The sequence below is a fragment of the Ornithodoros turicata genome, chromosome 8 (genome assembly GCF_037126465.1).
Source record: "Ornithodoros turicata isolate Travis chromosome 8, ASM3712646v1, whole genome shotgun sequence".
Classification (NCBI taxonomy): Eukaryota; Metazoa; Arthropoda; class Arachnida; order Ixodida; family Argasidae; genus Ornithodoros; species Ornithodoros turicata.
The window spans coordinates 33,459,084-33,485,919 of record NC_088208.1 but is presented as its reverse complement, the minus strand read 5'-3'; the positions used below and the strand labels follow the sequence as shown (position 1 = coordinate 33,485,919).

At 45.7% G+C, this 26,836-nt stretch overlaps 1 protein-coding gene across 4 annotated transcripts in view; it reads right to left on the bottom strand.

The window, feature by feature from the left end:
• LOC135367054 (calcitonin gene-related peptide type 1 receptor-like) overlaps positions 1–26,836 on the bottom strand; it is a 131,940-nt gene that overhangs the window by 87,707 nt on the left and 17,397 nt on the right. For all 4 annotated transcript variants that reach the window (XM_064600140.1, XM_064600141.1, XM_064600143.1 and 1 more), the window contains exon 2: positions 225–315. The gene's annotated coding sequence lies outside the window, so the exon portion shown is untranslated. The remainder of the gene's footprint in view (positions 1–224; positions 316–26,836) is intronic.

Below are 26,836 nucleotides of genomic sequence, written 5' to 3'. Positions count from 1 at the left end.
AACTGGTGAATGCGCGCTAATGGGCCATGGTGTCGTCACCGTGTTTGCAGACCGTACGGAGACCAGACCATACGCAGACCATACATCTTTTCCTGGAGGAACCATATAATCAACAAAACCACGCGCGCTTCTTAAATAGCACGTGGCAGATACAAGCACATTCGAAGTCGCATGACAACAAAAAGAAAGGTTATCTACCACATAACACACAATGAAAATACTACCTTGGTTGGATGTCTTTGATGCTGTGGCAACCTCAAAGGTGGAAACCGGTCGCACGTCTGAATCGCCAAAGTGGCATTTCCGGACGTCACACTGCGAATTAAAAGATCACATTGTTCAGGCGTAATGATCGAGGACTTTTGTATGTGTCAGCCTCCAAGAGCTATGTTGAACATACAGAGTGTTTGCTTTAACGTGTCCGGAAATTATATTTAAAGCGAGCGATAAAAGTAAGTGGTACGTTTCTGCTACTTGAGTAAGAAACAGGTACTGCTTCACTAGACTAGTAGCACCTGTTTCTTAGTCAAGTAGCTGAAAAGTAGCTCTCGTTTCTCTTTTATTGCGCGCTTTATATAAAATTTTTGGACACGTTAGAGCAAACACCCTGTATAATAGCAATACAACGATATTGTAACAATGTCATCAGTCGATATAACGCGTGTCGGTATCGGTAGGCCATACGGTAGTAGACATACCTTGTCCACCTGCTACGTCTCCATGTTGCTGATAACACGCTTCGTATGTACATGATACCGAATTGTCCCATGCCCGAATTGTCCCACCTGTGGCACGCTTGCGGACACCGAGCACATTCCCCTGCACTGCGCTGTCCACGAACGACGCGGTGGCGTTTGCATGTGTCCACAGGCGAGGCTACAGCAAGTCCTTTGAGTTTGACAGTGCTACTTGGTCCTTGGGTCAACTCATCGTTTCAGCGTTTGATAGTAACCTGGGCACTTCCTTACCGATACAGGACTGGCCCCGCCCCAGCATCTTTAACCGTTGTATTTCAGCGTAGCGCACCGACTGGACACCCCTATACTTTAGTTTTGGTAGCACCTGGTTCATTTCCTAACAGCTATGAATTGAATTATGGTAGTTGAAGTATGCAACTATAGGCTGTGTGAGGCTTGTGTCGCATTTTTTTCCTTGTGTGCTTAATTTCCTCATCCACTACAACCCATGAATGCGGAGGCGCAAGGCGTAATATTTTATGACCAACCTCTCTAGGATTCTAGCTCCCAGGCCATTCTTTAATCTTGCAACACGCGAACGCATGTTCTTGAGCGAGCTGAGATGCTCTCGACTTAATAAATATTCCCTGCATGCGAAACAGTTTATTCAGAGACTTCAGTGTCGCAACGACATTGGACTCCGGGCTGGTTGCCACGAATGCCCATCAGGCCACGCTGTCGTGGTGGCGGTCAAATTGAGCCTGGTCCAAAAACAGCGGTTGTCGAAGGGTCGAACGTCGTATTTGTCCTAATTGTTGATTCAGCCTGTGCAATTTCGCCGCGTTTGCTAAATTGAGCCTGCTCTGACTGCGCTATTCTTACTTTGATGCGAACCGTCGAACCACTAAGATCTCTAATCTCTCCTAACGCGCAAAGTTTCCTAATCGCACTTTTCGTCGAGGACGAGAATATTTTTAGTGCGCGGTTCTGACAGCCGTCGCAAGTCGTGCTGGAGGTTGCCTTCACGTGGGCTTCCATTAGCGGCACATGTGGTTGCAAGGACCGCGCCGATGCTCAATAATATTCTATGGCAGTGCTAATTCGGTCGACCCCAGCTGCACCCGTGTGAAAGTGTGCCGAACCATTAATCTTCGTAAGGCATTTATTTATTTATTTATTGCCAAATGTCCTGTCCTCGCTAAATGGATGCTGGAGTAAATGGACGTTGGGTGAATGCGTTCTCTCTAATCTCTGCGCTATCATTAGCATGCTATAAACCCGCCTTGAGTACGCGTGTCGAGTAATTTCAGGAATAAGTTGGTGAAGTCCATGGTGAGCAGATCTAGCTCTGCAAATAAAGAGCGTCTATACGTTTTAACTTTCTTTTTCTCGTGCTCGACCACCAGAATCTTATTTAGGGGACGCTGGCGTGCAGATATGGCATCGGCTGCGTGTAGACGACAGTACTTATGCTGTGCTTGAGTGGACACTTCTATTGATCACGTCTGAAAGACGACTCATGGCTATTGATAAATCAGCTTTCACTAGGGATGAGACATAGATGCTCGCCGGGTTGGTCGGCATGTCACGTCCGGACAGATACTCCATCTGCCTTCGCTACATGCATTTAGAAGCATACATGCTATCGGGCCGCTGTCGCTGTCGCACCCTCTCTGCTGTGTCACCATGTCTGCTGTGATATCTCCGCTAGAGACGAAGTTTTTAATACTTCTTTATTTATTTATTTTATGTCAAGGGCCCTTCGGGCATTACATGGCGGAGGGATAAAAATTAACTTTTCATACACAATTCGTACACCAAAACATTAAATACAACACGATAAAAACGAAATACAAGACAGTAACTACACACTGAACAGTACAATAAATGATGATTCAAGATAACAGATGTATGACAGACGCTCTGTGGTCTTCTTTGTCGCGTGTGCGGACAACATTTTCAGGAAGGGTATTCTACTCTGGTATTGAACGGGGGAAAATGATCCAGAAAAAGATGATGAGCGGCAATGAGGGATTTTAATCTTTAGTAGGCGATCTAAACGGGGAGAGATATGAGATGCAGGGTGTAGCAAACGACGGCTACGTAGCTAAACGGGGAAGATTTGACGGGTGGTAATACAGTTTGCGCAGGAGACGTAGTCTGGATGCATTTCGTCTTGTCGACAAATTGTGTAGTCCTACCTGGTTCTTGAGCCCAGATACACTAGTATGAGGCAAATAATCGGAACAAATGAACCTGGTTGCACGGTTCTGTACGCCTTCCAACGTTCTAGTGAGATATCCTATCCAGCATAAGAGACAGCCTATATGAAGCCTATTATTCAAGCAGTATTTCTTATCGTTCACTTCTTTACCGAAACTAATATTTTTCTTTCGTTTGTTTGTTGTTAGCTGCACATTTGATAAGTCAAAGCCGAGCCTCCCAAGTGGGACTAGGCACTGGCCTACACAAGAAATGAAGGAACCTATGTCTACGTACACTAATGTTGGTGTAAGAAATGAGGAAATTCGAGCGAAATTGTCACCGGTCATCTGCCCGGTGTGGTTTTGTAGATGCGGCGCCTCCAGGAGCCTTATACGGCTGCAAGTACACGCCCTTGCACACTCCTATTAATATTCATACGTGCCAGCGTAGCGAAGTGGTTTAGGGCACCCGGCCGGATTGCAATCAAGAGGTGCGTGGTCCCATTCGTACCGCTCTATGACTTTTTCAACGGCTGCCATATTTCAGCCATCCATCGCAGCATATACGTTAACTAGGAACCACAGCTCGTAATGGCTCGTAACGTCGGTTGCGTTAATGAATCTGCGCTAATTGTCTTAGACACCAGAACACATTTTCTCCCCCTGGTCGTCTTCTTTTCGTTATCACTTTCGCACATTTGATGATCGAATCTCACACGTAGTATTCCCATAACGTGATTGGCTGTGTTTATATCAGTGGCGAGACGTAAGACGATGTCATTTAGCTTTTATTTGATATTAGAGTGCGTTAGGTAATCGTGAACACACTACGTTTCCTCTTCCTTTTACGATACAGGTTCCTGCGGCGTGACGACAGAAGAGGGGTTGAAGGCAACAACATTGCGTCACATGTTACGACTCCGTATCACGAACGGTAGTGCCATCTGATGGTAGAAAAAGTTACTATTTCGGATTTACAGACTTCCTTGATCGACGACCATTTGTTCCCCAAGTCTCGGGGTTTTCGTCGTCAATATGTGCCACGAGCTCGTTTGCTTTATACCTAATTTATCATTTGACAACGTTTTCAAAAGGATTTTCGCGTACACTATGAGTCGTACATCAATAGAGCGTACTCTTCCACCACTCAACAGCTGCGCTTTCATTGGCTAATAGGGAAGGGAGTCGGAATTGGAAAGCGTTTGCGGTTTCCTGGTGCAACATAATTCATAACGTACACTGATCCGACAGGTGATGTCGCTTCCTATACATCGAATTTGTTGTTTGTATTCCCTCGTTTATGCCTACATTTTTTTATTGTTGTTGTTGTTTTTCAGCGTTCGTCTCTTAACATTTAGAACTAGATGTACGCATCAGCCTCGGTCACTTATTCGTGCAAGGTTCACAGAGTGAACCTCCGAAACGACGTCCGACTTGTGAAAGAGCTCTACGCTGAATTATTAAACGCGGTCCTTACGTAAAGGATCCAGCATGATCCGCAAGCAACCAGCATCTGATCCAGTGGATATCGTATAAATATTCCACGCACTCTCAGCATCCCGTGTTCCGAAAGAATCTCTAAATGGCTTCTTACATGAGGAAGAAGGCGGAACGTAGCGCCTGCAATGCGCCTTGCCGAGGAAGGCTTTTGCGGAACAAGTGCTGGTGCGAATAAATAAAGGATTTGGACGCTCCCGTAGGAATGCTTAACGTCGTAAAGGTGTTGCTGCTGGAAGAATGGGCCCTGTTTCTGCTTCTTGCGCATGTTTTATGTAGAGAAGAAGTCTATAGGATGCGGACGGCCACGTTAGCGTCTGCATGCTGAAATAACGTTATGAAACATCGAGGTGAGGTTCCAGGAGCTGCCTCTGGGATACGCTGGGACTTCAAAAACTGCGTGTGAAGGTGGTGTACGTTACCTTGAAAGCATCTGATTGAAATTTTGTGACACTCTCTGGGCCCTCGTGTGCGACAAGTGCTTCCACTGGTTCGGGATGCTTGTCTCCCCCCCCCCCCTCCCCCCCCCGCTCCACAACCTACTTGGTTTTCTCTCTAGTTTTAGTTTTATTTTATTTTTCAATAAAATGTGGCATAGTGATCTGGAATAGCCAACCTGACTTCGTTGTGACTAGAGTCACTAAATAAGCTACGCTTCAGAGTAACGACACTGAGGCAAAAACAGCCGCCATGTTGTTTCGGATGACCTCCAGTCCCACCTCTATTTTGGCAGTAGAAATAGATGAAGATGAAGTTCAGCAGTGGAAGAAGACAACACTTTGAAGAGCGCTAAATGGATGGCGCTGGAGGTCATCCGAAACAACATGGCGGCTCAGTGTCGATACTCTGAAGGTTGTGACTTACGTCCCCATTTTTTTCTTCCTCTGCCACATCATATCACATCACACTTTTGACCTTGTGATGTCTGGAATAACTTTAAGCAATAGGCAACGTTCAGGAAGCTGCGGTTGTTTCAACACGAGGAAACGACCTGGGGCACCGTAATGGGATAAACAGAGTAAGAGCTGAAGAGTATTTATGATCACCTTTCGGTTGTTATTGTTACACATAGACGACTGCGCTAATTCCAAGCCATCTTCGCTACAATATGACCAATTCCAAAGTTTCCTTAACTTCCTTCCTTAACGTTGCACATAAACTTTATGCTATAAGCGGACGCGTTGACGGGCAACTACCTAATTAGTAACCCCGCGCACCAAAAACGTAATTCGTGTGGTGCTAACGAGATATTAATTACCATGGAGCACGCGAAGTGTAATTAGTCCTGTTTGAGGTCTACTGCGTGTGCTACTGCTTATCCTCGTCGAAATATATTAAGCGGCGATTTCTAATTCGGGCGAGGTAAATGCAGAACTGTAAAAGAAACTGTAAAAGATATGTAAAAAAGAACGTTAACGAAGCCACGAAGCAAGTATAGATTCCACTGAAAAACAAATTATGGTGTCATTTGCGACCTGTGCGACTCAAAACATGTTTTAGAGCAACACGGTTTGACGTAAGCATGGGGTTTTGCACAGCACAGTGCCTGTTGCTCAAGTAGCGCTTAAACAACAACAACAACAACAACAAATAAGTAATGATGATATAGCGGGATGTTTCGCCGCTGAGGCGGCATTCTATCCCATTGCTTGAACTCCACCCAATGAAATTTGTGCCAATGAGTACCCAGTATATCAAAAATCCTTCCTTTGTAATCGTTTACGCCACCGCAGAAGTCGGAAAACGGCGGATAGAACAACAACAGCAGATAAATTAATGATGATGAATGGGGAAATTCACCACATGAGGTGCGGCCCACTATCCCGAGGCACAGTGGACAGGATGAAATGTGTCCTGATGATGAGATGATGAACGATTCCGAATAGGGGATATAGTCAGTGGAGTCAGTGAGACTATAGGTAAGCAAGCTCTGGTAAGCAGGCACATCATAGGGTATAGAGATGAGACCGGTGACCCGGAGAAAAATCTGGAAGCACTCAAGAGCTTGGCGATGGTCCATCTGGTTAGACCAAGGGTCGAGGATGGTATAGCCAATGTGAATGGTGCGGCCGCGATAGATTGCAGGCGACACCGCAAAGCTGCTCTTTGGGAGGTGTACAGATGGCAGTCGAGAAGCACATGCTTGGTTCTGCCAAAACAGCACAGCGAGAGCAGAGCATAGAGCCGGAGCGACCGATCACATGCTTGAAATGGGATGTGGACGCAACCCCGAGACGAAGTCTGCGCACCAGCGATGCAAAATGGCGAGGCACACGAGAGGGCATGGTGAAGCAAAGGTCAGGGTCCACTGCACGCATCAGAACTCTTGATGGAACGTCACGGGACCATTGCGCATGTGTGAGAGGCCTCACCCAATTCATTGAGAAAGGTTCGCCTGTCGCCTTTGGGTAGCGTAATCCGCACGCTTGATCGGGATAAGTGGTATACGCAGCTGCCGCAGCCCCGTCAGCCTCTTCATTGCCGCGGATGCCGCAGTGTGCAGGAACCCACTGGAAGTAGGCAGAGTGCCCGCTCATCTCAAGACGGCTTAGTTCTTCCGGTAATTTCACAACCACTGGCGCCAGTGATCCACGAATACCCATGTTCGCTATATATTGGAGAGCTGCCTTGGAGTCGCAGTATATCACCCAGCTGCCGATAGCGGCGGATGGAATGTGCTTGAGGAAGAACAAAATGGCATGCAACTCTGCAGACGTGGATGAGGTGCGGTGCGAGAGACGGTATGCGTGGCAAGACGACCTAGTCGTAATTGTAAAGGCAGCAGTGGAGAAGTGTAAGTTGGTCGACCCATCTGTGAATACTGCAGTGTGCGAATGGGAGCGGCACTGCATCATGTCTAGCGCAAGTTGTTCCAACACGGGTGCTGCAACGTGATCCTTCTTGTTCTTGAGCCCAGGAATGGTGGTAGAGATTGAAGGTATCGAAAAGACCCATGGAGGGGACCTGGGGGCGATTGATCTGCCAACAAAGACCGGTAGCAACGGCTTTACAGCAGATATGCAGCGAGAAAGGTTGCTCTGCCTCCGCCTTTTGAGCTTCGAAACCAACGGGTGACGGTGGTGTTTCGCGGCGAGGTGTATATAATGACGCACAGTTTCTCTGAGACGTAAGACCTCTACCGGTAACTCTCGGGCTTCTGCCACCACCATGCGCGTTTCAGCGGCGCGGGGTACACCGAGGCAGATCCTCAAGCTTCTGGCCAACGTACATCGAAGATGACGTAAGCGCCACCATAAAATAAAGGAGCTCGCTGTCGTCAAAAGAAAGCAAGGTCCTCACGCATGTCTTCCACAAAACATATCCGGGAACGATATCATATACCAATAAGAAGACTCAGCGCTAAAGAACCTGGAAGCTCATAGTCCCAGCCACCAACCTCTCACACCATTCTGCATCATGTCGGAATTTCTACCTCGAGAATGCTGTGCCTAGCTCCAATCGTTCCCGCTATCCAGGAAAACTCGCCTCCGCCGAAAGATCCGCACTCATATCACGTTCCGCAGAGTGAAGCGATAAACGCACAAGGTCATGCTACGCATCCTTCCAAAACACATATAATTGACGCGCGCTTTTTTTTTTTTTTTTCCGCCGAGCAATTTTCCGAATACGTAAGTTGGTGAAATGTCTGTCATCAGGATGGCGTCTATAGATAACCTCACGACATCTTGGGTTGGTTTGGTGCATCGAAAAATAAAATTGAGATTATGGTGCTCATGAAGAGAGGTTGCTATATTCCAGTTCAAGTACAGATGAAATAAAGCAAGTAGCGTGATAATTAGTGAGTAAATGAATGAAAAAGAAAACGGTAGACGGTCGCGTGTCGTAAATGATGGTGGTAGTGGTGATGGTGGTGGTGGTAACGATAATGTAAGAGCTCGCCGTTGTCTGCCTCACAGAGGTGGGCAACGTCATGACGGGGGAACGTGCCTCCTGGGCAGACTTCATAAATTTCACATGGTTAGTCGCAGTAAAGTCACAGTACATCCAAGAGATTGGTGTCTGTAAAAACTGCGCGAATGCCTGCAGGCCTAGGAGGTGTATGGCCCTGGAACAAGAATCCAAAGGTCGTTCGTCGCGTCAAAGGAACGGCTGTCCGGTTGGGCTAGGGCTGCCTGAAGGTGCTGACGATGCCGACGATATCGCCGACAGGACTGTATGTCCTCTACAGACACGTTCGGTCCTGCTGTAGAGAACATTTTTGCGCAGCCCGTGGAACAACGTGGTACACGTCCTCGGAAATACGGCGTCGTGCACGATTATTATTTGATGTGCGTGGTCTTTCGTCAATGATATCTTCCAGACACCGAAAGTCTCGCGTTTGTAAGACCGAGAGAGAATTGTCGTAAGTAATGAAAACCGTGACGAAATGAACGCATAAGTTTGTTGCTTATTAGTTCACTGACGTGCGTGTGCCCTGCTAGAGGTTCTAGTGGATGGAAATCGTCAGGGACAGTGGCGTTTCCCAGTGCTGTTCTTCAATTACAATTTCCTGGGGTTGTTACGTCACTCAGCAGAAACGACGACACCTTGCAATATGTCGTAGACTGGCTTTCAGAAAACAGTTGTGCAATCAAGGACATTATGAATAGCGTGTGCAACTGACCAGCACGAAAAAGTCATGGGAGATGGCTATTGTGTCGAGTTTGATAGAGCAGTCAGCTCGCTAAAAGGAACTTCCTTTGCTGCTCTGTCAGCTACTGCAACTACAATATATCGACTTCTGCGTCTACTAAGTTAAAAATCAAAAACGAAGAAGAGGCAGAAAAGACTTAACTGGAATAAAGAGAGTGTGCTTCTTAGCATCTCCAGACTTCAACACATTCGACTTGGATTTGCTGCTCCGGAGTTAATCGAAAGCAAATTCAAATACGGGGAACCTTTCATGCACCGTTCCAAGAAGACTCCCGCATTCGCTATGGCATGGAAAGGAAATTGTATAATGCAAACTAGCACAATCTTGAACAAGAAGAAAGTCCATTTACTCTACAATTGTAGAAAAGTTGAAAGCGGCAGGAAATAGGAATGAGCAGATACTGTCAGCGACGTACAGAAGTTCAATCCTAATAGAGTACCAGACAGTACCAAAATTTAATTCTTAAGAAAAAATGAATAGAAGACGTTGGAAGTTGTTGTAGATTAATTTCCTGACGCCCCCCCCCCCCCCCCCAAAAAAAAAAGAAAGCACCAATCAACAACAAATACATGTCGTAACAATGAGCGAAGAAATTTTCCACATGAGTGGCTGGTTTGTCGTCCCTTCAGATGACGCACCCCGAAAGTCACTGGAGAGGCGTGTTAGCTTAGCTCAATTGGTAGAGCCCTGGACCGGCAATCCAGAAGATGTGGGTTCGATCCCTACAGCTGGCTAACCTTTTCAGTGACTTTCATCTTTCATCGTTTCCACATTATTTGTGGCTCACTACCACAGGGATGGCATCCAATGTATTGCTCCACATTTAGTCCATTTAGTGTCTTTAGTCCTGAAAGAGGCTAATGGTTCTGGCAATCCATCTAGCGCCCAAAAAGACTAAAATTACTCTATCTTTTTCCCCTTTGTGTGTAGACCGATGTACTGCAGTGCGCTTCCTCAGACGGGCTTCCACGGACTTCTGAGATCTCAGGATGACAATAGTTTATGTCATCGATACCCTATTGCTGGCTCTAAGTGTAGTCCTGACAGAATCGCTGATTAGGGTAGCAGTCGCTATGTGCCACTGAATAATCCAGCATGCTTCTTCCTTTCAGCCTTCTTAGCCATCTCATCGTCAGCATCTGTTGTTGTTGTTGTTGTTTTCAGCCTTCTTAGACATATTCTGTGTCCCAAAAAGATACATGACAAGGAAATGCGTTGACATCACGTAGCGTGCTGTTCGCCTTCGCGTTGTGGTATGAATAATTGATCCCGTCGCATTGATTTCCACTTCGGTTTCTCGTGCACCTGTCACTGCGGTTGTATGATACAGCCAGCAACAAGTCTTGAATAGTACATGCGGTGTTGGAATAAACCAGCTGGAAATGCAAATACCTAAGGTAAAGACGTGTGAACTTTACAAGGGACGTGGCTGCAGTGATATTTCAGGAGGGGGGGGGGAGCTTCACGTCCCTCCTTCCTCTATGATCCTGCTAGGAGGCACGCGGGAAAGTGTCAATTCCTAGAAGGGACTGGGAATGTCAGTATGTTTTAGCCAGTGAGTTTAGCCAGTTTTAGCCAGTGAGCCAGTTTAGTTAGTGAATATGATCACTGTGATGGTGGTGTGATTGAGGTGGATGAAGAACAGGCTCGGCAGCGCGAGCACTGTCAGAATAACCTGGATCGGTCTGGACGGTTCCTACTAGAATGGTACTTTATCTGCTCTTGTATTTTTGTTTGTTATAATGTACAACAGGTTCGGTAAAGGAACAGCGGCAATCCGCGACCGTTCTCCTGGAGAACGTGCCCCCAAAGTGTTTATTTTAACCTCCTCTTTTCCTTTCCCTGTTCCCTTCCTCTTCAACATCTACAGTTGTTCAAATGGCTGTTGAGTGTATATGCCGACAATCTACTTTCTACGTCCATAACTATATCTTCATCGAATAATTCTTATCATGTTTCATAGTCATTCGTGAAACTGGTTTTTGTGCAGGACTCAGCACGTTCGTTACACATGTTTTATTCCTTTGACTATAGACGACACGCTGCTTACAATCATGTGACGAGACATGAGAAGACCGGTTCGAGGTTACGTCTTGCTGTGGTGAGCAAGAAGAGTCAGGTGACAGGCTGATAAAGTTGATAGGGCCTACCAGCATGCTTTGCGCGGCGGCCTTACGTAATCAATGACGTAGGGGCGCAGGTCGTCTATAGACAACCTTACAAACATGTGGCGTCACGAGAAGACCGGTTCGAGGCTATATTTTTCTGTGCTGGGCAAGAAGCGGCAAAAACGTGCCGGCTGATAAGCCGAAAAGGCTGATAAGGTTGATAGGTGCCCACCAGCATGCTTTGCGCGGCGGCGTTACGTAAACAATGACGTAGGGGTGCAGGTCGTCTATAGGCCGCTTTGACGCGCCTCAAATGCGAGAACTTTACTGGCCACTGAAAATTACCGTCCGCCCGTATTCCCATGCATTTACTGAGACGTTCTACCGTATACATGCTCGTAGGACATGCATACTTCATCCTCGAGGCAACTAGCGTATTTTTAACGAGACTGCAATGTTTCTAGGGCGCTGTATCCCTTCTTTCGAAGACGTCGACTTAGAAGTCCCGTGTGATTTGCTGCGCACGAAGCAAGCGCATAGCACATTCTGCGAGTATGTGGAAGTGTTGCAGTCGGCATCAACTGTAGCTAATTATTCCACTAAGAATGGGTGTGATGTACAACTACCCATTTAGGAAACCCATTTAGACCAAACAGTGCTACCATCTCCGTGTGTGCGTACAGGAGATGAGAACCGCTTGTGAAAACACAAAAGGGAGGAAGGGAAAGCGTGAGTGATATTGCGCTAGACTTGATTCACATGTATACGCTCCTTTGCGTGTCATTATGGCTATAGTCGCATTATTTCCCATTTTCAGGAGTACGCAGCATGAAGTGCCGCTCACAGGTGCACATTCGTGTAATTAATATCCGTAATTGGAAATCCGTGTTCATGTGCTGGTCGGTTTGCGACGAGACGCACTGCTGTGGAGGACATTTTTTCGCCCGGCTCGTCGTAAGCACGTGCAATTACCCGCTTTGAAAACAGAGTAGTATAATACGTTAGTTTACTACTAAACAGCGCGCTGCAATTATAATAATAATAGTAATAATAATAAGATGTCTAAACTGAGTTGTTCTATTTCCTCATTCATACCCTCTCTCGCTGTCTCCTTTTCTTTCTTTCTTTTCCCAACAAATACAACTGTAAACCTGCTGCTAGTAAGAGAGGTCAGAAGAGAAATGCAGTCGGCAATAATAAAAAAAAGAAAAAAGAAAGAAAGAAAGATTGCACGAGATTGAACTAAGGAAATAATCGTGGCGTGAGTCCCAGCAGGGCAATGTATAAGTTGTGTTTTAAAGGGTATAGAGACAGGTTGTGTAGCAGTCTCCGTTAACACAGGAACAACAAATGAACAGCATGGCATTCGAAAGGTGTTCCCGTAATAAATAACACCGCGCCGTGGACGTTCCTCCATCTTTTTGTGTGTGTGTGTGTGTGTGTTAGCGCCGCGAAGCAACTATGAGCGGCGTACAGATGTGGACAGATGGAGAGAGGAGAGCAGGAAGGAGTGTGTGTGTGGGGGGGGGGGGTTAGTATGCGTCCTGGGCGGACTTCGGGGGGAACTTGTGCCGACATTCGTCTGGGAAGTCTTCGGAAAGCCCAGGGAAAACCTCAGACAGCACGGCTCGCGGTAGGATGACCTCTTTCCACGACGAGACTGGGAGGTGACGCGGGTTCGAATCCCCGCACCGGTTGTGCTCTCTGAGGTTTTCCCTGGGTTTTCCAGCAGACTTTCCAGACGAATGTCGGCACAGTTCCCCCTGAAGTCGGCCCAAAACGCATACTAACCCCGCTGTCCCCCACTCCTTCCTGCTGTCCTCTCTCCATCTGTCCACGCCTGTACGCCCCTCATAGCCACAGTTGCTTCGCGGCGCTAACAGGAATTTAAAAAAAAAACGTAAGCCTCCAACGCCCAAGAATCAATGAATTCCAATAACTCGGGAGAACACGGTTTTCCTGAGTTATTTGTATTTCATCTTCACTTTGTCACTCGCAACATTTGAAATGCCGCCAAATGGATGACTTTAATCCTAATCCGGAATTCGAGTTCCGAGAGAGGGACGAGGTACCCTTTTGCGTAAGGAATAGAGATATCACTTGGAGCAGCAGCTAATACAAGCAAATCCTGTCGCGAGCAACGACGAGAGAGAGTTGCTTTCCCATACCATTTTTACGTGTGACAAATGTCACTGAGCTGTTTATTCAACGCTCCTGCGTGAAACGCCCATTCGTCACACGAGAATCACCGCACCGAAATATGCGCATATATATCATGGTAAAGATGAATGGCCCGTTATGTCCACCGTGTGCTTACGGATCGACATTGCATTCATTGCAGTCGTGAGCGTGGGACCGCACGAAAACGGATGTTTGCATCGGGAAGATGAAACGTGGGCTTTTGCGCTGTGCCTACCCGACAAAGCCCGGTCCTATATACATCATGGTCGCTAAAGGTCGCAAAAGGTGTGAATGGATGCTGCGTCTCCGTTGCGTCTGGTGAGAAAATGAATCCATCCCAGTAGCTGCTCATATTTGTCGGATCAAGGGGGAGGGGGGATATGTTTATTAAGAAAAAAGAAAGGAAAGCCAGACGGAGGTCGACTTGCTATTCCAAAAAAAAAAGGAAGAAGGGGAAGAAAAGAAAAGAAAAAGAAGAAAAGAAGAGGAGAAGGAAAGGAAGAAAAGAAAAGAAACGACGTTAGTTATGATGTCAAACGACGAAGTACCGATAGTATGATAGAGAGAGCTATATAAAAACCTGGCCACATCCAGCCCACCAACGCTCTGCCCTCAAGGCTCTCTTCACCTTTCTGGACACCATAGGGCTTCGATCCCTATTGTGAAGGGGCTCATTATATATTAATATTCACAAGCTTTCGTGCAGAACTTGCAGCTCATCCGGTGTACATTCTACGCAAAAAAAAAAAAAAATCGCAGATATCTTCTAGGGAGTGAGCCCCCAATATTTTCTCCCATACGTCGATGTGCGCTACAGCAGAGGATTGGATTGGATTGCGAAAAAAACGAAATATCCAACTCTAGTCCCGACTAACTCTACACACACTGCACATGGTCTTTTATCTGGCTTTTTTTTTTTTCCTAAAGTGATTTGCAGCTGTTGCATGGCAGAAAATCCTGCATCACAGCAGTGCAGATGAAACTGTGTCCTTGATATAAGCCTGCTTTCCACAGTGCCATTGCTGTGGGTAACGCCGTTAAAGTGCAATGTAAGACGCACGCAATAAAATACCCATAAAACCCCATTAGCGATGATATCAAGAAGAAAAAAACAAATGCGTTCCAGAGATACAGCTATTCCATCGGAGTTATGGGGCAATATACCCACTGGTGGCGAAGTGCTAAGCAGATTGTGGAATGCGGTTGCGAGATTTCTCTTCTTAATTTTCTGCTCTCCGTTTTCTGCGGGGTCCGGCGAGCGCGTACCTGCCAGCAGCACTCCATGGACCAGATAACGGACTTGGAGAAAGCATTAGAGAGCGCGGTTCGCATGCTAGAGTGCAATATCTGCACGCGCGACCCGTACACTGCATGGAAACGTTCTCATGAGAGCGCATTTGCTTATCTCACCGTGCTAATGTCGCCCGTTTTTCGAAGTGGCAAGTCTCGCGCAACACATTCTGATAGACGAAAGAAAGAAAAAAAAAGTATTTCCCCGCCAATGTGGCTGCTTTATCTCATGCCGAAAATTTGTCCGTCTCATGAATGATATCAAAGCGGACGTGCCTTGCTTCTAATTTTGTTCGCAGTCAGAACGGTTCTGTAGCGTAGCTAGCGCATAGGGTCTCAGTACTGGCGCTCGTTTCGGAGTTTGTGTCGGGTTTTTAAAACTGCTGCTGGTGCTCTACAAGACTTTTGTATGATTACGGATTTGTACTTTTTACTTACTAGTTTGTTGGTAAAAAAAAATGTTGGAGATGTTGGTTACTTACTAGTTTTACTCGCATACGGGTTACTTACTTAACAAATTTCAAAGTTTTTAGCGACGAATTGACAGACTAGGGATCAGGAATAAGTTACCAACGTCACAGTATACAAACATTCGTAAACACACGTACACACATATGCACATTTCGTAAACAAGTGAAATAAATATTCTATTCCCAAACATTCGTTTGCATAATATTGCTTTTATATTTAAGAATATACCCGGCCGAGGACGCGAGCAACTTGGTGGCCGGGTACAAGTTGCTTAGACACGCCGCCTTCCGCGAGGGACGTTAAATACGGGGTGCCGTGTGGTGAGCTTTCATCGCACGTTAAAGAACCCTCAGGTGGGCAAAACCAATCCCCAGACCGATCGCTGTGGCGTCGCTCATGATCTCAGTTGTCTCGCGACGTAAACCCCCAATTATGAAAAAAATGTTTAAGAATCTCAAGTTTGTGCTTACAAGCATTAAGCAAAGTACACAATTTTTGCAGAGTCAGCTGTACAGTGGAGACTTTCCCGACATCACGTCGGCGTCGTCGGCACTCGCATGTCCGCACAAAACTCTTATCGCGTATGCGCTCAGCGCTGGGAGTAAGGAGGAGAATCCCGCCAGTTTTTACAACCGCTATCAATGAAAAGTGAGATAAAGTGAGGAAAGTGAGATAAAAAAAACAACAAAGTACGTCAGTTTTCCAGCGTCAACTTCAGCGACTTTATCGTTGATGTACTCGCGCCTCACCGCACGCACACTCTTCTCGTCGTCGGAGACTTCAAGGTGGACTTCGCGTGGAAATTCGCACAAGCTTCTCGTCCCCTAAATTAGCTATGACTCTCCAAATTTTGTTCCCTGACCCTGAGATTTACTCCCGAGCATTGCAAATACTCCCTAGACTTTGTATCATTCTTTTTTTACATTTAGTCCCGAAAAGTTGTTGTTGCAATGCATCTAGTCTTCAAAAAAGGATTAAAATTACTTCTGTTTTCTTTGACCGTATTTAGCGGCATTCAACCGATCAAAGCACGCGCAAACACACTACTGCCGCTGTCATATGCAATAACGTCCATCCACTGAGCTTCCTTATTTGCATACAGCGCATGATATCGTACCCTGCCGCAGAACGCTTCCAATTCGTTCCTCCTGTTTTCTTTGTCCGACGTGCTCGGCAATCTGCAGCGCTCATGAACCCAGTCGAGCCCGAAAATCAGAGCAAGTTTATAAAGGAAGAGGCATCAGCCGGCGCCTTAATTAACGCAGTAAATCCAGCTAGTCAACGCGGCAGATGTTAATATCCTGTATCGAGGTTGTCTCGTTTACGCTCTTGTCAGCGCTCGTAAAGCCAGGATCGCTTTTGCGAACCCGCTTCCGAAGGGTTCGATGCGCGCCTTGGCTATCGAGCCCGGGAGGGAAGAACCACTGGATGTTCTCCGGAGGAGGAAACTCCGATCGCTTTATTCGGGCCCTGCGCGTCGTTTTACGACCGAGGCTCGCGTTAGCCTGCTGGGGATTCCAGGTTTTAAGTTTGGGACTGACTTTGGCAAAGTAATAAAGAGAACGAGAGTGTGACTTATCGAGGATTTTTTTATGATGCTCGACATTTCTTCCGTCTGAGCTCGCGCGACTGATGAAAGATACCGGAACATATAGCTATGGTTGTAACGTCGGCTTGTACCCGAAGCTCATTAAATAGTGTGGCGGATGCTTCCAGTTTATTTTGCCTCTTATTTCTCTCTCCCTCTCTCTCACTCACTAAACGTGTAATGTCAATGCAGAACATGTTCTGGAACATCCACTGGCTCACAATAGTTCGCCCTCACCACTACTGTTTCTCGAGTGTCGTGCAGGGTGATTTTGAAGGCCTTCCAAATGTTGCATACCACAAATATTGTTTTCTTTTTCTCTTTTTATGACGCCTCTTGCTCCAGATGCTTCAGACTCACGCTGCATTTTTGGTACGTAGCCATTTCTATACTTACGATGAGATTACAGCGCTGTATATCACAAGAGGTTCACTAAACAGAACAGGACTGATGAGCATTTGCTTGTTCGTTGTCTCCTATGCGGTACCCAGCGCCGCTGTATCGAAACTCATTTACTTTGCTAAACACTCCCGTGGGCCTTATAAACACACAGTTTCGTTAGGGACGTCCATATATCAAGATGTTGTTCACACAACATAGCTATGCGGCGTCCCATACCTCGTGAAAATCATGCGTGATACCCGACAACTTCGATTCGCCTCCCTCGTGGGGCTCACTCTTTTCACGGCGGGATTCCTCGATAGCCGCTCACGAAAGAAAGGGAAGAGCAAACTTTAAGAAGTCGACAACATAGAGCTTATAGTTATAGGACGGGATAACCCATACCGGTCAATGCCGTCCACAAATTCAAAGACGTTTGTGAGCGGCTTGGTTACTCCAAGTCACAACGTCGACTTGATCTCTCGTTCCAATCACTTTCCCGCAGTACACAAACTCTGTTCTTCAGCTTGCGAACAGGAATCGCTTTCACTAAATCGCAATTATTCAAGATTGGCTCTATGGACAACGCAAATTGCAGATTGCAGGCACAGTCAGCAAATCGAAACTATCGAACGGACCCTGCTTCATTGCTGTGCATATGGTGTGGTGCGGGAAAAATATCTTGGACACTGCAGGAATTGTACGCTGGATGATGTCCTACATCCCAGAAGCTCTTTCACGGAAAGACACTCAAAATCTCGCAGCATCGTCTGCTTTCTCCAGGAGTCTAAAGTCGCCCAAAGGTTATATAAGACTAAGTTTATTTGCTCGGACTGACAGTGACCGCCCTACATCTTAACTTTCGGCCGTCATCATTCCTACATCTTTTGTCATGTCATCTCATCTCATCTTGGCTAAAGTCGTGACGCTGCCCGCATAAGTAAGGCGAACAACGGCAAAAGCCGGTCTAGTCACCACCACCAATACGTATGTAGTACACTGGCAGGCTCGAAACTGTTGCTTGCACTCTGATCATGTTGCAAAAACGAGACGACGCGCCCAATGCACTTTTCCTTGCTTTCATAAACGCGTACAGTATTCGCGTTAATAAAACATTTTTTTAGTAGTAGATTTTTTTTAGATTTTTTTAGTAGTAGTTTTTTTAGTAGATTTTTGCCGTCTACCTGACGTCCGCCATCTTCTTGTATACCTCTTGTATACCTCACTCAAGGTCCGAGCTGAGCTCACCGACCTTAAAACACGTCGCATGATTCAACGGCTGTCATTATTTCACAGGTTCTATCACTCTCCCGCGCTCCGCAGTAGTTACATCCGCTCCCCTTCTTATCTTTCCTGCCGCGTTGACGATCAGCATAAGGTACTACTAACTCGGTCACGTACAACATCATTCCAGGCATCCTTCTTTCAACGAACATGATCAGATTGGAATAAACTCCCACGGCATATTGCAGAACTCACGGATCATATCCAATTTACCAACGCATTAATCGCCGAGTTTACTTGACCATTGTCGCTCCCATGTACACGCACACCATTGCTCTCTAATCTAGATATATTCTTTGCTATATTTTTTTTTATAGCAAAGAATATTTTTATTTATTTATTTTTATAATCTTGTTATAATCTTTTTCTGTCTGCTGGTTTTCTTTTGTTTGTTTTTTGCTTGTTTTATCAGTGTATGTTTGCTGTTTGATGTACAGTGCCAGTGTGTTGCATATGTGCTCACTCCCTCACGTAATGGCCTAAAGGCCCCTTGATGGATCAATAAAGAATAATAATAATAATAATATGCCTCACTCTCAATGTGCGGACTGCATTCTCCGCTGGCGGAGATGTATCCCCGTGATACCTCTGTTGCCCTTACGTTGTCTCGGAGTAGTGTATCTAACCTGAATGAACAGTGATCTGCACGTATATAGTCTCTGTCCGACTGGAAAACTCATGAAGTTCATATTGCAAATTCTCTCCCTCAGATGTAATTAAGACCCCTCTCGTAATAATTTGCCCGCTGCAATATAACCCCATCCCAGGGAACATGCACGGTAAAGTGCACCCTGTAAATGACCCACACAGGTAATGGCCAGTGAGGGACGGTAGAACTCTAATACGCCATTGGATTCGAAAGAATTCCGTACCCTGTGTGGAATGAGACGTTGTACGAAGGATGGGTACGGATAGGAAGTTAATGACCAACTGGGGAGAAAATTTCGTCGCAAAAGGGGAACAGTGCTTAGTCGGGAAGGGTGTATACCCAATTAGAGTGCAGAGTGCCACCAGACCGTGGCGTTTCCAAAACAGCGCTCGCAACAGGAATGTCGATGATGGCAGCTGTCAAAGACAGTGCGGAAATTATTTGGCAAATGAACAGTTTCTAGGGAACCTTGTGCACGCGGGGTTATGTATCCCATAGGCGTGACTCCGTCCTGTAACTATAGTAATGCGATAAATTGAGACGTGATGTGATGTGATGTGATGTGAGGCGTCGTTTGAACGACTCCGTTGAATGAACGCAATGGAGTACGGTGGTCATCACGAATGTCCGGTTAAACACGTACGTTCTGTTCTGAGGAACACAGGAGTAGATTGGGGACTAATTGCAGCTAATATACAGACATATATGCAGACTAATATATTGAGTTTGGAATAAACTGTTTGGAGGCACGTTCTCCAGGAGAACGGTGGTGAATTTCGCTGCTCCATTACCGAACCTGTTGTACATTATACATTATTTATGTCGTCTACTCTGCTTGTATTTATTTGAAACATTCAGCTATCGACTACGCTACACAACCATGATTGTGAGGAATGAGGGAAATCATATTTCCGCCTTGATGTTTACGATGATTAGCATTATAACACTATAACAGGCACCTCCGCATAAGCTATCAACGCCTTTCCGTAGTAATAAGCACGTTTAAACGTTCCTGACTACTTTACTACCTACACGCAATCACTATCTCCATAATAGCATGTCTACCGCCAGTAAGACTGCACACCGTCATTTACCTAGTCATACGATCGATTCCGAAACCAAAAAGGCGAAACGAAACAGAGTGTTTTTCGCCCTCCGGAAAAGCAGTTCCATTTCATTTCCTCGGGTAAGAGACCGCGCGAAGGCTTCCCCACGAAACTTCTCCCGCCATCGATGGTGGCCATCTAAAATTGTAGCCTGTTCTGAATGTCGTTAAAGTAGAACGACCGAAAATCGAGTTTTACAAGGGCCATAACCGTTGCTGAACCTCGCATGCGGGCAGCATCGCGGTGTAATAAACCGCTTAGCCTGGGGCATTATGCAAAGCAAACAGCGCATTCCGAAATGCTTCCCCAAGGAAAGCTAACGAAGCGTACATTTTTTTTTTTTTTTTGCTTCCACGTCTCAATTTCTTCAGCTATATATTAGATTTCTTTTTGTTTGTTTGTTTGTTTGTTTGTTTGTTTGTATGGCCTTCACGTGCAATGGGAAGTGAACAGGATACTTTTCTATGCACTTCAACAACGAAATTTTGCCTGATATTAGAGGTACAACTCCTATACAAAGTTATATACCATTATATCCTGTCTGGTTTGTCATAAAAGCAGAGTGCATATTTCTTTCTACCAACGTATGCGTTTTGTCTAAAGCATCAAAGGTACGTCAGGCCTCGCATTCTTAGCAAACGTATAAGAGGAAACGAAATCATTGTTGTATAACAATAATTCTTGGCTTTACGTCACGAGACACATATGATCATGAGGAAATCATTGTGAATGGCTTATTGCACGAATGTCATTATTGGCATACTTGTGTGTGCCTCATGGCAATCTGCTTTGCATATATCCCATATGTGATTGCGGGGACGGCGTGCTTCACTTTACGACCAAAGTCGTTTGGCAGTGCATATCCAATGCTGCGCACATGTGCTGGCTACATGAGTACTCATAAAAGTAAGAATAAACGAGACGTAAGTGCAGGAGCCGCATTTTAAGACTCAACGCTCACAATATGTCAAGAAACAACAGCAAATAAATCGTGACTAATGGGGTGATCCACCGCTGGAGAGCAGTACCCTACCGCATTACACACGAAACATTAGATGTGAGATATGAGAATGAAGTTAAAGTCATTTTTTGCTTTATTCACATCACATCACATCACATCATGTACAAGCACAACAATTGAGCTGTACTCCCCTGGCGGCGCTAAAAGGAAGATGAAGAAGAACGAACACACGTAAGAAGCACCAATGGCCATTGGGACACCGCAGCTAATGGAGCAAACCGGTAGACATGAGGAACACCAAGAACATTCCTGGGTTTTCCTCAGACGCTTTCAGACATATGTCGGCACAGTTCCCTTAGAAGTCGGCCCAGGACGCACATTCCCCCAGAACGTTAGACGTGACGTTGCTCACCTCTGTGAGGCCGACAACGATGGGCTCTCTCATTAGCACCACCACCACCAAGAACATCAGAAGACGTCGACGGCTTTGCACGTGGTTCTGACATGGGCCAATAATAACAGCCAGGTTGAATGTCTGTCTGCTAGCAGTATTCAACTGAGCACAGAGTTGCCGCCTCTCCGTTTCGTAGAGCTCACATTCTGTCAGGACGTGCTCAATGTTCGCCACTACGCCACATTTGGAAAGTGATTACGGTCTTGGTGCGCAAACACATTAAGTCATCCGGAGCAGCCAGCTGCACCAGCGCTGCCCGCGTATCAAGTTTTAAGCGAATATCCAGTTAACTATATAGGCGAATACTAGGGTAAATCTCTATTTCATGCGGCATCTGGTCAGTCCAGCCGTCCTAGAATATGGTGTATACTGGAAGACATCTCATCACATTTATCGAGTTCTCCCTCACTCTATTATACCCGCTGCAACTCTCACGGCAAGATAAAGATAACTTTCGAAATACAAGAATTTCGAGCAAACGGTCTTACTGGAGGGTCGTTTGCTGTGAAATGCTGTCACACACATTATTTTCAATTAGCTCAGGGAGCAAGCAATACCTTTGACTAAATACGTGCTATGGTACTATATACAAGGAGGGGGATATGGTACTCTACCAAACGAAGGCGATCAAGGAGACTCAACCGTGCAATGGCGAGCACTCCTCGCGCAATTTCTCGTTGAAGACAACTACGAACACAAAGCAAATATTAATGTTGCACCAGCGGCATGACCGAGCTGGTTAAGTCATTTTTTGCTGGCTGGTTAAGGCATCCCGTTCGTTGGTGGTAGCCAAGGTCGTGCTGAAGATTGGGAGGTGGTGGGTTCGAATCCTACCACCGACTGTGCTTTCTGAGGTTTTCCCTAGGTTTTCCGAAGACTTTCCAGATGAATGCCGGCACAGTTCCTCCTGAAGCCGGCCCAGGACGCATACTAACCGCACCTGTCCCCCTCTCTTTCCTGCTGTCCTCTCTCCATCTGTCTACATCTGTACGCCGCCCATAGCCACACTTGCTTCGCGGCGCTAACACGAAAGTAAAAAAAAAAAGGACAGACCACCACTGAAATAGCAAGTGCTCTATAGGAGAAGTCGCGGAAGCATGCACACTGTCAGTGTGTGGTTTCAAAATGCTTCTTGCTATATGCCGGTATGGCTGAGCTACAAAACTCCGCTAAGACGAATATGGCTCATCTAATCACACTGCGAATAAATGATCATTATCCGCCCTTCAATCATGTGGGGAAAGAGCTTGAATGAAGTACACACGAGCAGTCACCGCGTTCGCTTTTATCCGGATCACCTCGACCCCGATTACGCCGCCTTCGAAAGGAAGCACCGCTTGGGCGAGGGAGAAAAAAAAATACTCGCGCTATATAATTTGCTTCTACTTGAAGCACGAGATCTAAACGCGATTTCTGTAAAAAGATATACACTGTGAGAAGGCCCACCCAATGTCATTGACATGCGTCCTTCAGCAACAAGCCTGACACAAATACCATGCCATATGCTTTCAAAGCTTCGGTGTCGCCATTTTGAGTCCCATGCGCATGCATGTATTGTGTGTTCGGAGCAGTTCGGAGTATTGAATATCATTATTCGCGGGGGCACTCTGCGTGACATTTTATCAAAGTCTGGACGAAGCATCAAACTTCCTTAATGATCTACAGTTCTCTCAGAATAACATCTAATCTCTTTCCTGGATAATATTGGATGTCACGTTGATGGTAAGCGCTCTGAAGTGCAGATACAAATAAGCAAAGTTCGCTAAATTTGGCATCCGTGCGTAGACACGATGGAGAGTGCGCTGTCCGTCGGCCCCCCGTCTGCAGTTATTGACAACGGTATATTGCGCAGTGGAATATACTTTTGACGCGAGTCGTGGCAGCATTGTAAACATTGTCCCTTGAGTATATATTGAGTGCTGTGCACCTCCCTCTTTTGTTATGACGGCCGTATCAGGACAAATATATTACGAGTATGTTTACCCCTGTGGCTCGCAAAGGCGTGTTACGAGACAGTACAGTGTTGATGAAGAGTTGTGTTTGCACTAGGAGATGGAAGTTAAGTATTTCGGTGTAAAGAAAGGAATGTTTTCTGAAGGTCTGTGGCAATGAAATAATAGGGAAAAGGAAACCATTGGTTCCTTCTAGAGTTACTTCATGTTCGTTTATGGTGCGGGTCCCGTAAACCTTAATAACAACACTGGAAACAATTGGACCTCATTTCCGAGGACGATAACAGCCATCCTATGAGCACTGGGGGAACGTTAAGTCAACTACATCTTTGCTTTAAACTAACACAATAGTTTTGTTCAGTTAAGATTTCTTCATGGCCCCGAGCGTTGCTGTATAATCGCTCCCGGACACGGGACCATATTCTTTCGGTGTTATTATTAAGGTTGATGGGAGCTGTGTATACTTGGTCCGGCAAAAACAAAAACAAAAAAGGCTTCTTATAGCAATGGGCAATCGAAATGGGGCACCACTGAAGGCTGCTTTGCATTTGTATTTCTTTATATTTCCACAAATAGTGGTGGAACTCGCAGCGAAAAGCTTAATTATAGCTGCCTGTCATTCTCAAAACCTGATGTAAGTGACGACAGTTGTTGTTGTTAATGATGATGATGGCGACGTCGATGTGAACAGGAGAAAAATCGATATATTAAGTGGCGACAATATCGGACTGGATATCCCAGAGTGAAAAGTAAAATAGGAAAGCCATGTGTCCCAGTATATTACAGAGCCACGTTCCCTGTCATGTTCATTGTGTACTCTCCAAATATTCTCCTAGTTGTTGGGCTACGCTGCCGCAGACTCATGCAGTGAAACACCGCATATCATCATCGTCATGTATTGTTATTGTTGTGGAGCTTCAATGAGAAAAGGTTCAAAACGTTATTCCAGAGCTCCGGGTCCAGCTCTTGAGCCAAAATAAAGACTAGCATTATTATTATAAACGTGGAGCGTTTTGATGTCCCGCCTGACTTCCTTCGTTAAAATCCGTAATTAATCCTATACAACGGGAATCAATTGACAGAAAGGAAATTGCGCAGACCATCTGGTGCATGACTAAGCGAAGAAACCCAGAGACCTTTTTTTTTTTTTTTTCATAAGCCTTCGTATTCCCCTCCCCCCACTTATTCTCAGAGACTAGGGACACAAAGGAAGACGAAAGCGACACTCTTCCTTTGTGTCCCTCCTGTTCCTGGGTTTCTTCGTTTTTATTTTACAAATGTGAGCACTTCACCATATTCCATTCATTATATATTTTGCATCAATAAAGTGCGTGAAGAAGACTCTGTAATGAACTTCGTGCGTCAAATTTTTCTTCTTCGCGGTATCACAGACGAAGTTGGCTCTTGACGCTTTCTGATCGACAGCGTTCTTAATTATCAAAGTGACGCACGTCTTGGGTTGACGACAGGCTGATGACTAGACCTCGCGCCTCGCTAAAATGTTTTTCTTTTTTTTTTTTTTACGAAACAACATGGCCGCATATTTGACACGTGGCACGCGGGTGACAAAAACATTGCGACTTTGCATTCGGTGTCTAAAGCTTGTGCTCGTTCTGTTACCGAGGGGGCGCCCTCGCTCACTGCCATCCGTGGTGGCAGGGGTAAGTTATTCCCATGATTTATTTCAGTCATTTCGCAGTTTCCTGCAGTTATTTCATCAGGCATTGTACACATTCACTGAGGTAGGTCGAAGACAAGACAGAATTCACGCGATGACGTGTGAAATCGCCAACATCGTCATCTACGCGTGTAGAATACGCTAGAAAACTTTTCCTCCGACCGCCACCAGGCAGAAAACCGGCGCCAGTGTCGCCGCGTGCCAAACTCTAGGTGAACGTCCCTGCAAAGATGCTTTCCCTGGGTTTTTCTAAGCCACTCTAATGGAGCGACACATTCGCGGCGTATCCTCTATCATGTTATACAATTTCTATAAAGAACGTGGCTTCTCACAGCGGCTGTCAGGCTCTCACACACAGGTCAACCGCTGGGTTACGTGACGGTATGCATTAAACCTACGCTCTATAGAACGGTCAACCCTGCCGTCATGACGGATTGCGTGACAAATGACGCCACTCCAGGTTTCATTATCTCCGAACGCATACTTGTAACGTCCAAGATGGGGAAATTGTTCGCGAGGATTGCGAGGTGCTCTGAAAAATGGTTCCTCGCGTGACCGCAAAGGGTATATACCCCTTTCTTGATCTGTTTGATATATGTATCGGCAGCTTTTGCCTGACCATGATGTTTTTTTTTTTTTCGGCTATACCCTTCTGACCGTCTCGATAGCAATATGTGCGTTTTCATTCAATCTTTTCCGCGAGGTGCTTTGCGAAAGAATCTCGGTTGAAAAATGACTGGTCTTTCGCGGTTCGCGTCGCCTGTGCGACGGGAGTAGCTCACAGAATATTCCACTGTAACCTTGGCGAGATGGGTTTTACACACGGGCTGGAGTCTCGTGGTGTTCTGCCCACATAGAAAACGACTGAATCCGGAATGCATTTCCTCTGCGGGTGAAGCTTATGCTCTTGATCGTCCATTTTGATGACATACGTCTGTAGAATATATAGATGAAGCTGATTCATATTTACGTGAAAAGAAAGCGATATGGAGAAAGGTAAAGCTCCGGAATCCAGAAAGAAGGCAACAGAACTTTCATTTTATTTCTCTTTTTTTTCTCTCTCTCTCTCTCTATCAATTATTCTATTATACTCTCTTTGATGTTATATTTTATCAATTTTTTGTTAGTTTGTTTTTGTCAACTCCGTATTTGTGTGCGTGCGTGCGTGCGTGCGTGCGTGCGTTTTCACCTAAACGAAACTAAAAAAGTTCCATTTTAGACCGAGCGTTTTTTTTTTCCTGTAGTGCTCCGTTGCTTACATCGAATTAATATTTTCAATAGGTTATCGTCGACTGAGAGCGCTGTCAAATTCTATTTCACTCTTCATCTCAGCTATTAGGAGCTATTGAACACTTCTTTCGCATTTCCAAACCCTATCTTCCAATCCTTCTACACCCTCTACCTTAAATTTTACGACAGAGATCGCTTATACTCAATATTTTTAACTGCTTCCTAGATTCCCGATTTCAAATCCAATATTTCAAACTTTCGAACCCGTAAACAATCACAAGACTTAGGAGGCATCACTCTTTTACACTAAACCGAACTTTCACCGCCCTCCTGCCAGACAAGAAACGGGAGAAGAAAAAAAAAAACACCACGTCCCATATCTCGAAGCAACAGCCCAAGGACACTCCATCATCCCTCCATACCGCTCCTCAATTTAGTATATGGGACTGGAAAAGACAGCTGCAGCGGCGG